The sequence below is a fragment of the Mesocricetus auratus genome, unplaced genomic scaffold, assembly GCF_017639785.1.
Source record: "Mesocricetus auratus isolate SY011 unplaced genomic scaffold, BCM_Maur_2.0 Super-Scaffold_100022, whole genome shotgun sequence".
NCBI lineage: Eukaryota > Metazoa > Chordata > Mammalia > Rodentia > Cricetidae > Mesocricetus > Mesocricetus auratus.
The window spans coordinates 1559542-1571669 of record NW_024429203.1 but is presented as its reverse complement, the minus strand read 5'-3'; the positions used below and the strand labels follow the sequence as shown (position 1 = coordinate 1571669).

Genomic DNA, 12128 nt, shown 5'->3' with positions numbered 1-12128 from the left:
AGAAGAGAGCTGAGGAAGCTGAGCATACCTGTCACCCCAGCACTCTAGTATTAGGGAGGAGGCATGATACCAAAGAGCCTGAGGCCATCTTCAGCCACAGAGCAAGTCTGAAGTCAACATGGGCAACAGACTGCCTCAGAGTGAAAACAGAGAAGAGAGCTAGGCTTGGTGGCATAATCAGGAGACGACGGCAGGAGGATGTCTCTGTGCTCAAAGCTGGCCTATTTTACATGGTGAGCTCCAGGACAGCCAGAGCTATGTAATGTAGTCTCTCTCTCTCTCTCTCTCTCTCTCTCTCTCTCTCTCTCTCTCTCTCTCTCTCTCTCTCTCTCTCCTCTGTCTAAACACACACACACACACACACACACACACACACACACACACACACACACACAATCACACCTTTAATCACAACACCCAGCACGTGGGAGGCAGAATCTCTGTGAATTTGAGCCCAGTCTGATCTACAGAGAGAGTTCCAGGACAGCCAAAATGCAGAGCAACCCTGTCTTGAAAAACAAAAAAACAAAAATAAATCAGGCTCTTTCCGTTCCCAGCGCAGCCATGGCTCGTGGTCCCAAGAAATATCTGAAGCATGTAGCCGCTCCAAAACATTGGATGCTGGATAAATTGACCGGCATGTTTGCTCCTTGTCCATCCACTGGCTCTCAAAAGTTGAGGGAATGTCTGCCTCTGATCATTTTCCTGAGGAACAGACTTAAGTCTGCCTTGACTGGCGATGAAGTCAAGAAGATCTGCATGCAGTGCTTCATTAAGATTGATGGCGGCCAGGCGTTGGTGGCGCACGCCTTTAATCCCAGCACTCGGGAGGCAGAGGCAGGCGGATCTCTGTGAGTTCGAGGCCAGCCTGGTCTACAGAGTGAGTTCCAGGACAGCCTCCAAAGCCACAGAGAAACCCTGTCTTGAAAAACCAAAAAAAAAAAAAAAAAAAAAAAAGATTGATGGCGAATTCAGGACTGGATTTATGGATGTCATCAGCATTGACAAGACTGGAGAGAACTTCTGCCTGATATATGACACCAAGGGTCTCTTTGCTGTTCATCGTATTACACCTGAGGAGGACAAGTATAAGTTGTGCAAAGTGAGAAAGATCTTTGTGGGCACAAAAGGAATCCCACATCTGGTGACCCATGATGCTCGCACTATTCGATGCCCTGATCCCCTCATCAAGGTGAATGACACCATTCAGATTGATTTGGAGACAGGCAAAATAACTGACTTCATCAAGTTTGACACCGGTAACCTGTGTATGGTGACTGGAGGTGCCAACTTGGGAAGAATTGGTGCGACAGAGAGAGACATCCTGGCTCTGTTGATGTGGTTCATGTGAAAGATGCCAATGGCAACAGCTTTGCCACCCAACTTTCCAACATTTTTGTTATTGGCTAGGGCAACAAACCACGGGCTTCTCTTCCCCGAGGAAAAGGGATCCGCCTCACCATTGCTGAAGAGAGAGACGAGAGAAATACTTGTACTCTTGCCTTTCTAGGCAACTGTGCTCAATTAAGCAGCATGATAAAATTAAAAAAAATAAATCAGAAAATAAGAACAGCAGGGCAGTGGTGGTGCACGCCTTTAATACAAGCACTTGGGAGGCAGAGGCAGGTGGATCTCTGTGAGTTCAAGGCCAGCCTGGTCTACAGAGCACATTCTAGGACAACCAGGGCCACACAAAGAAACCTTGTCTTGAAAAACAAACAAACAAAAAAAGAAAGAAAGAGAAGAAAGGAAGAAAGGAAACAGAGAAGAGAGAAAAAGGAGGGGAAATGAGGTCAAGTTCTCTGTTCAGTACCCACCGGTAACCATAGTTCTGGGAGGTGTAGACAAGAGAGTTCCTGGAGCTCACTGGCCAGTTTATCTGAACTGGTGAGTGCCAGACTCCGTGAGAAACCTTGTCTCAACTGTTGAGATGACTCAGCCGATAAGAGCACTGGCTGCTCTTGCAGAGGACCCAGGTTCAATTCCTAGCACCCACATGACAGCTCACAACTATCTACCAATAACTCCAGTTCCAGGGGCTCTGATGCCCTCTTCTGACCTCCATGGGGGCCAGATATGCATGTGTCATACCCACAAAGGTACAAACAAACAAACAAAAAGCAAAAAAGCACTGACCAGCTATGAGGCCCACTTTAAAAAATTATAGTCAGAGCTGGGCGTTGGTGGCGCACGCCTTTAATCCCAGCACTCGGGAGGCAGAGGCAGGCGGATCTCTGTGAGTTTGAGACCTGCCTGGGCTACCAAGTGAGTTCCAGGACAGCCTCCAAAGCCACAGAGAAACCTTGTCTCGAAAAACCAAAAAAAAAAAAATTATAGTCAGGTTTAGTATCACACACCTATCATCCCAGCACTTGGCAGGTAGAAGAAGGAAGAACAATAGTTCGAGGCCAGCCTCAGCTACATAGAGAGTTCGAGGCCAGCCTGGGATACATGAGACCTTGTCTCAATAAACTAAAACATTTTCTTCTGGCACAGATGAAGGCTTGAAACATTGACAGACAAGATCTAAAAAATAAAGTGTTGCTGGGCATTGGTGGCGCATGCCTTTAATCCCAGCACTTGGGAGGCAGAGGCAGGCGGATCTCTGTGAGTTTCGAGGCCAGCCTGGTCTACCAAGCGAGTTCCAGGACAGCCTCCAAAGCCACAGGGAAACCCTGTCTCGAAAAACCAAAAACCAAAAAATAAATAAATAAATAAATAAAGTGTTAAACAGTTTATGCTGAATGGGAGAAGACATCTTTTACATGACGTTCTAGAATAAGAATGGTTAACATTCAATAGAACTTAGATCAGCAGCTGCTTTTGCAGGAGATAGTGCCTGGTAGGGCATCCAGGTGGAAAGAGACCCAACTCTGGTTCATTGTTTGTGGGGACTTGACTTCTGCTCCTTTTAGTACCTGTCACATATAAGAATGGAAAGTAGGAGCTGGGCGTTGGTGGCGCACGCCTTTAATCTCAGCACTCGGGAGGCAGAGGCAGGAGGATCTCTGTGAGTTCGAGGCCAGCCTGGTCTACAGAGCGAGTTCCAGGACAGCCAGGGCTACACAGAGAAACCCTGTCTCGGAAAACAAAACAAGACAAAAACCAAACAAAAAGTAAAAGAAACAGTTAAAGTTGAAAATGCTTAAAATAGAGAAAGGGAAGCAGGTGTGGCTTTGTGGTAGAACACTTGCCTAGCATGTATAAGACTCAAGTACACCATTCCATCCCCAGCTACTGCAAAGAAAGAGAAAGAGAGGGAGGGAGGAGGGGAGGACGGAGGGAAGAGGAATGCAGCTGTAAGAGAGTCTGGTAGTGTAGTCTGGGCGTCCTGGGCTATAGAAGGAAGCAAAGAAGAACTGGGCATGGTGTACAAATAGATCAGAACTTCCAAGTCATCCTTGGCTATATCACAGGGCCAGGTAGTGGAGGCACACACCTCTAATCCCAGCACTCGGGAGGCCGAGGCAGGCGGATCTCTGTGAGTTCGAGGCCACCCTGGTCTACAGAGCTAGTTCCAGGACAACCTCCAAAGCTACACAGAGAAACTTAGAATGTATGCTACTCAGTAGGGTGTGTGTGTGTGTGTGTGTGTGTGTAGACTACCAAGGTCAGAAGACTAATGAACTTTGGGAGGCAAGAAGGCAGCTCAGTTCAACAGGAGTCAGTAGCTAGTGTTGGTCCACACTTCATGAGTCTGACCCTGAGTGGTTATTTAAGGCATATTTAAGCACAGCACAATTTGTTTTTGTTGTTGTTGTTGTTGTTTTTTTTTTTTTTTCGAGACAAGGTTTCTCTGTGGCTTTGGAGGCTGTCCTGGAACTCGCTCTGTAGACCAGGATGGCCTCGAACTCACAGAGATCCGCCTGCCTCTGCCTCCCGAGTGCTGGGATTAAAGGCGTGCGCCACCAATGCCCGGCTAAGCACAGCACAACTTGATAAACACATCCTGGTGATGATTCAATCCCATGTGCACAATAAAACTTGAGATATGACCACATCAACGCATTTTACGTAACACATGTGACATCTTTCATTAAGAAAGAAGTGGAGCCGGGCGTTGGTGGCGCACGCCTTTAATCCCAGCAATGGGAGACAGAGGCAGGCAAATCTCCATGAGTTCAAGGCCAGCCTGGTCTACAGAGCAAGTTCCAGGACAGGCTTCAAAGCTATATAGAGAAACCCTGTCTTGGGAAAAAGAAAGGAAGGAAGGAAGGAAGGAAGGAAGGGAGGGAGGGAGGGAGGGAGGGAGGGAGGGAGGGAGGGAGGGAGGGAGGGAGGGAGGGAGGAAGGAAGGAAGGAAATTCTAGGGGGCATGGGGGAGGAAGCCTTTAGTCCTAGAACTTGGGAGGCAGAGGCAGAGGCAGGAGGATCTCTGTGAGTTCGAGGCCAGCCTGGTCTACAGAGTGGCTAGGCTATTATGGGAAAGCACAGGAGAATGACAAGAGCAGCTAACAGAAGACTAAGGAAAGGGGAAGGCCATCCTAACCATGATGGCCATGCAAAGGTCACTTGAGAGATTTTGCTTACCTCTGTATGTGGATCCTCAGTTTAATCATCAATAGTACAAGAAAAATCTGACGCATTAAAGAAACACATGACAGGAAATTGTTAACAACTTCCACGGCCTAGGGGGCCAGCCTCCAGCAGCTCAGAGTTCAAAGGGAATCCACAGAGTCAGCACACTAAGACTTTTTTATCTGAGGGAGTTAAAGGACAACACCCTTTCTTAATGGTTTCCTTCTTTATTCTTCTTCTGTATTCTCTCTTTTTTTTTTTCTTTTTTTGGTTTTTCAAGACAGGGTTTCTCTGTATTGTTTTGGAGGCTGTCCTGGAACTAGCTCTTGTAGACCAGGCTGGTCTTGAACTCACAGAGATCCGCCTGCCTCTGCCTCCGGAGTGCTGGGATTAAAGGCGTGTGCCACCAATGCCGGGCTTACATTCTAGTTTTTAAGTGAATGATTACAATGAACATAAGTAAAACACAGCATGTTTTCCATATCCCTTACATGATTAAACATTTTATGTCTTACAGGTGAAAAACAAGTTGTCCCCAGAAACCATGTACATTCATACTCAAGCAACTTGTTATGGATTAACATGTAAGAAAGTAAGGTATTTTTTTTTCTAACAGGCTGCACTTTGCAGTTACAAAAAAAGGACCACTCACTCTTTATCTTGAAAGGCAATCTTAAAGAATTTTTTTTTTTGGTTTTATGAGACAGGGTTTCTCTGTATTGTTTTGGAGGCTGTTGGTCCACCTCAGCCTTGAACTCACTGAGATCCACCTGCCTCTGCCTCCCGAGTGCTGGGATTAAAGGCATGAGCCACCACCGCCTGGCAATCTTATAAGAATCTTAAACCTAAAGTTTCATACATGAAAAACATCAGTCCACTCTGCTTTAAATCTTTAGGATGCATACCCACTCATCAGGAGTTTCTTGTTGTATCAAGAGATTGAGAGCAGAAATGGGCATAAGGAATTAATCGGCAATATTACAGGAGCTGAGGTCTGATCACCAAAAATCAGCACAACAAAAACAAGCAATAATGAATATTGAACACTAGAATTCAGATTAGCAGGTGGTCTAAAGAGATGGAGTGCCAGTTTTCAGTCTTCATTTTGAACCCCATGTTACAGAAGAACTATTTTTAAAAATAAAAAAGGATTGAGGGAAAAGGAAAAAAAATAAAAAGAATTATCCAAACCCTGGAAGGACCTCGGTTTGCTCCTGATAGGCATCAGTGGAGTTCTCTTCCTCCATTCCTGGTTCTTTTGGAGCATGATGACCCACAATTCTGACCTTCAGAGAGAAACCTGAGTGACTTCATTGGAACTCCCTGTCTCTGACAGTGTGACTCTTTGAGTTTCTTGGGATGTATTTTCATTTTTACGTTGAAATGCATTTCACTGCTGTCCTGTCCAATAACTTTGAGTTTAATGTATTCTCCTTCCTTCTTATCCCCTCAGTTGAAGGTTTTGCCTCCTGGTCAGCGGCCTCTGGCAGGCAGAGCCACACTCTGAGGTTTACAAATCTGTCTCTTCCCCACAGCACAACACCGCGGCTGCAGGGACTTCTAAAGAGCTAATTCTGGAACAGCCAGGGTATACAGAGAAACCCTGTCTCAAAAAACCAAAACCAAAACCAAAAAAAAAAAAAAAAAAAAAAAAAAAAGAAAGAAAAAAAAGAAAGAGAAACTCATGAGTTCTAGCTATGTGACACTTCCTTGTTTTTTTTGTTTTGTTTTTTGGGTTTTTTTTCTTGTTTGTTTCATTTTTGGTTTTTGGTTTTTGGTTTTTGGTTTTTGGAGACAGGGTTTCTCTGTTGCTTTGGAGATTGTCCTGGAACTAGCTCCTGTAGACCAGGCTGGTCTCAAACTCACAGAGATCCACCTGCCTCTGCCTCTGTCACCACGCCAAGCCCTTGTTTTCTTTTCTGTCATCAAAACTCTATTTAAACTAACATTATTATTATTATTATCAATTAGACAGTAAAGCTTAGGAAGAAATCATCTCCATAGTAATTCACAGGTAACTGCCCAGCAGGAAGGGATATTTCCATGAGATAAATACTCTACATTGTAGGCAGTGGGGAATTCCCCACACCCATTCACACCAAACCAGACACTAGAAAAAGACAGCAGCAGCAAACACGTAACGGCACAGCAGACACAAAAGACAAAAGACACTCTGGCGTGTGTGGTCTCCGGGCCTTTCCTTTCTTGGGACTCACCCATCAGGGATGTGCTTTCAGGTGGGCTGACACCCCGAAGCCAACTGCCATCGGCTGCTGCTTTGACGTGGTGACCACTGGCAGACAACCAATATTGTGCGTGAGCAGCATACAATTATAGTAGCTCTATTTTGTAAAACTGTGGTCCCTGCTTTACCCATCTCTTAGTTAATTTCTGCTGATGTTCTTTGCTGGAGCATCTGTAGTTTTACTAATCACACAACCCATTTTTTTTTAACCTTTCTTTATATTCCAGTAATCATTTCTGGTACTGGTAATATTAAAGACTAAAAACAATTCTTAGCCCAGCAAACCAACAACATACTGTCTCCTAACACAGGCATGCCTTGTATCCTCCCTGACAAAAGGCAATTATTTTATTATTGTTGTTGTGGTTTGTTTTTTTTTGAGACAGGGTTTCTCTGTGTAGCCCTGGCTGTCCTAGAACTCACTCTGTAGACCATGCTGGCCTGGAATTCACAGGGATCAGCCTGCTTCTGCTTCCCAAGTGCTGGATTTTAATGTGCACACCACCACCTCCAGACTAGAAGCTTCATCCTTTATAGTGAGCATATTTAAAGTTAGCATTGCTAGGTCTCTGTACCTGCCACCCAACTCCTGCAGGGGACCCAAGTTTGGTTCCTAGCACCCACATGGGTGGTTCACAAATACCTACAACCATAACTGCTCTGAATCCAAGGAGGCCTCTGGCCTCTCCAGGCTCACATACACTTCCAATGCACACAAGTAATACTGTCTTTCCAGAATAGATGAAAACTCAAGGGGGAGTGGATGTTATTTATATTTATGTGTATGAGCATTTGTCTGTGTATGTATATCTGTGCAGCTTGTGCACTCCTCCAGCCTGTGTAGGTCACAAGACGGCATTGGATTCCCTGGAACTGGAATTACACATGGCTTCGAGCCAACATGTGGATGCTGAGAACTGAGCCTGAGTCCTCAGGCCAAGCCTTAACTTCTGAGCCATGTCTCCAGTCAGGAAAGCTGGGTTTTTTATAGAACTGATTGAGAGTCAGGAGAAGTACAAATTTTTATATGAAGCCTTTTTTTCTTTGTTTTTTTCTCATTTATTTTACATACTGACTACAGTCCTCTCCCCCACTCCTCCTGTTCCCTCGCCATATGAAGTCATTATAACAGCTTCTGGGGTTGGAGAGATGGCTCAGTGGTTAAGAGCACTGGCTGCCCTTCCAGAGGATCCAGGTTCAATTCCCAGCACTCAGTTGGCAGATTACAACTGTCTGTAACTCCAATTCCAAGGGAGCCGACCAATGAACACAAAATTAAGTTATTAAAAAAGAAATTACTTCCCAGTATGGGGAAAGAACTCAGAGAGGTTAGGCAATTTCCCCACTGCCACAGCGAGCACGGGGAGGAACAAGGACCTGAAGTCCATGCCCTCTCCAAAGTTGTGCTGCAGACTCCTGGGCATATTTTTGGGCAAATTATTATTATTATTATTATTATTTTTGGTTTTTCGAGACAGGGTTTCTCTGTGGCTTTGGAGGCTGTCCTGGAACTCGCTCTGTAGACCAGGCTGGCCTCGAACTCACAGAGATCCACCTGCCTCTGCCTCCCGAGTGCTGGGATTAAAGGCGTGCGCCACCAACGCCCAGCTTTTTGGGCAAATTATATATGTAGTATATGTAGTGTTTCAGTTCCACATGGTTTTGGGGGTGGTGGCAGATGAGGAGAAACTAAGCTTGGGAAGACGTCACATGTGTGATTTTCAGAGAGACAGGAATCTGTGAGTGCAGGTTTAAAGGAGATTTTAAAATGATTTATTTCAATCGGGCAGTGCTGGCACATGACTTTAATCCCAGCACTCGGGAGGCAGAGGCAGGCAGATCTCTGTGAGTTCCAGACCACCTGGTCCAAGAGCTAGTTCTAGGACCCTGTCTCGAAAAACAAACAAACAAACAAAGGGAAGACTTATTTCAGGGTTGGGCACAGGTCTTTGATCACAACACTCAGGAGATGTTATGATAAAGTGAGGTGAAACTTGGCGGATTCCATGGCAGGCGAGAGAAACCGAGGCTGGAAATAAAAACGCCAGGTAGACAGAACTGAGTGAGAAGCTTTATTAGAAAGGGGAAGGAAGGGAAAGAGAAAAGAGATAAAGACACACACACACACACACACAGTGAACAGAAGAGACAGGAAAAGTCCTGTCTGCCCAGGGGAATAGTGGGAAAGAGAGCAGGAAAGACAGAAGGAGAAAGAGAGCACAAGCGGGCAGGGTCTTTCTTTAAAGGGGTCCTTTGCACCTGGCTGACCAGGGTGCTGCCTGAGTGCATTCTGCCAGGTGACAGGGGTGGGCCAGCATGATGCCTGAGTCCTTACAGCAGAGGCACTCTTATCTCCAGGGCTCTTACACAGAGAAACCACGTCTCAAAAACAAACAAACAGAAAAACATTTATTTCATCTTTTCTGGGAACACAGCTATCCCAACACTCAGGGGTGAGTAGATCTGTGAGTTCAAGGCTTCCCTGGTTCTCCCAGCATCCCTCACTCCCTACCTGTATACAGGGTAGGGTAGGGCTGGCATACCCATCCTCTACCCTGAATTCTGCAGCCCAGCGGCTAGGCAGCCCTCTCTTCCCCCAGAGGCTCTGACCAGATACTCCAGATATTCTGGTCAGAGAATTTTGCAATGAGAGGTCTGAGGCAGGAAGGGGAGGGAAGTCACTAAGCCTAGGACCCTGGTGGAGTGAAACCCGGTGCCTGAGGCCATCAGGAAACTAACCATGCAGTATTGGGAGCCAGAGAAGGTGTGAGAGGGAGAGCAGGCCACCATCACAGTGAGTTAGACTTCTCTAGAGGGGAGGAAAAGGGAGGAGGCTGATAAGCAGAAGCTGGGGCCTGGGGGAGGACAAGACTTTGGGGCAAACTTGGACAAAGCCACCTCTGGGGAATGGTGGTGGCTACTGAGACCCAGTGGGCTGGGCCAGGCCAGGCTGGGCTGGGTTGGCTGGGACAAGACAGAGCTAGTCTGTTCTCTGCCCCCACTGAAGCTCTTGGTTTCATGAATTTTTTAGCTAAATAGGCCTTGAGTTTCAGATTCCAGGGCACTGGGCCCAGGCTTCTGGGTTCCATTTACCACCGTGTGAATGCAGCTCAGGCCCCAGGAGACTGTTGCTGGCTTTGTGAACGGCACATTTAAGCCTGGAGGCCAGAGAACAACTCCAGATGCACTCCCTCCCTCCTCAGGAACCACACCTTTCTTTAAAATTATATCTGGCTTACGTGTTGTGTATATGCATGGAGGTCAAAGGACAACCAGCAGGGGCCAGTTCTGTCCCATTAATCGTGTGGGACCTGGAGAGCACATTAAGGTCCTGAGCGAAGCAACTTTGAGTCATTTTACTGAACCCCCATACATTTGTTTTGTTTTTGTCAGAGTCACCCTGTATAGCTGGCCTGGAAATCTATGGAGGTCTACCTGCCTCTGCCAGGGGAGATATTAATACTTGTGCAACCAGCTGAACTCCACACATTGTTGTTGTTGTTGTTTTTTTTTTTTTTTTTTGGTTTTTTGAGACAGGGTTTCTCTGTGGTTTTGGAGGCTGTCCTGGAACTCACTCTGTAGACCAGGCTGGCCTCGAACTCACAGAGATCCGCCTGCCTCTGCCTCCCGAGTGCTGGGATTAAAGGCATGGGCCACCAACGCCCGGCCCACACATTGTTTTTTGAAAGTGTGTGTGTGTGTGTGTGTGTGTGTGTGTGTGTGTGTGTGTGTGTGTGTGTGTTTGGGCATCCCTGTGATTTTCCTCAGCACCCTGGCAGGAGGCCATTCTGGGGTATGGAATAACACAAATAACAAAATCAGACAAACAAAGCTTTATCCTCTTGGAGCCAAACTTTAGTCTCCCTGCCTGTCAAGGGAAGGTAACCTCACTTTTTTCCCCTCACAGGGTTATGCAGAGGGTAGGGGCTGTAGCTTGGATAGTGGAGTGCTTGTCTAGCATGCACAAAACCCTGTGTTCTCTCCGGCCACAGCACCCAGTCAATGGACCAGGCAGGGTTTGTAGGTCATCCTGGTACTCAGCGGGCAGAGCGGCATCTCATCAGGAGTTCACGGTGACTCCAGGCTACATACATGGCCTGGGCTACATGGGTCTTTAAAAAAGTGTATGCGTGATCATCCGTCGGATTTCTTTTGGTATTTATGCCAAGCTTGAGAATGGCGCCGCTACTAGGGAGGCTGTGCTGGAAGAGTTGGGGGTTTAGGGTTAGCCTGTGCTATACATGGAGGCTCCCAACGAAAACTTCTTAAGGGCTGGGAGTGCTTGCAAAGGTGGCACTCCTGCCCCATAGGACCGTAAAAAATAACTAGGACAACAGGATTGTGATTCAGTAATCTGGCTGTGTGGCCTTGAGACTGCTCGGATTCCTCCCGGGTGGTGGCTGATCGACTCCACAGACAGGCGCCCAGCCTCTGCCTTAGGACGATTCTCCCTGGCGGGTTTCGTAGCTGCTCTTTTCTTCCTCGAGACTCCTGGCCGGATAAAGGTCTGAGACTGGCTGGGAGGGGAGGGGAGTGTGTCGGGGGCAGTGTGCGTGTGCCAGGCAACGAGGACCACGCGGCCTGTGTCGCCCCCTGACGGCCGCGCAGGAGACGGTCCTCTCCTAGCAGAGCATCAGGTCGCCGGCTCCTGGGAGGTTTGGGGTGCTTTTCCCCCCACCCTCCGCGAAACGGTATCCCAGCAATTGGAAGGATGACCTTGAGTTTAAGGCCAGCCTGGGCTATTAATAATGAAGTTAGAAAACAAAAAGACAAAGTCAAGTGTGGTTGCTCCTGCCTGTAATCTCAGGACTTGTAAGACAGTCTGAACCGCACAATGGCCAGGTCGTCCTCGGTGTCTCAATTACTTTTAGAACTGAAAATGACACAAACAAACAAACAAACAAACAAACCAGGTCAAGCGTAGCGGCGCCTTGAATCCCAGAACGCGGGGGCGGAGGCAGCGGGTTCGAGGCCAGTCCGGTCTGCAGCGCGAGCTCCAGGGCTACACAGAGAAACCCTGTTTTGGAGGAGGAGGGGGGGACAAGAAGCAAACCCGACGGACCGACCAAACTAAACGAAAGTAGAGAGGTGCATAGTGGAGTGCATGAGGGACTAGGATCTGGACATCTGGCGGTGGGCACGGGGGCAAAGTCCTGTGGAGCCTGGAATGTGTGGGTGAGAGCATAAACACAGGGTCAGGCCGATGCCCCGGGGCGGGACGGGAGCTTGCGTGGGTGGACACGCGTGTGTCCGGGCGGACTGGCGGATGCCTGCGTGTGGGAGGCGGTGGGTGGGCGGATAAGCGGGCAGGCGGATGAGAGGATGAATAAACACGCACAGGGACGCACGGCGGGCGAGTAGAGGA

At 47.6% G+C, this 12128-nt stretch overlaps 1 pseudogene; it reads left to right on the top strand.

Annotated features, from left to right (window-relative positions):
- The first annotated feature begins 564 nt into the window (after positions 1-564).
- On the top strand, positions 565-2516 carry LOC121133540 (annotated as a pseudogene).
- Positions 2517-12128: the final 9612 nt, after the last annotated feature.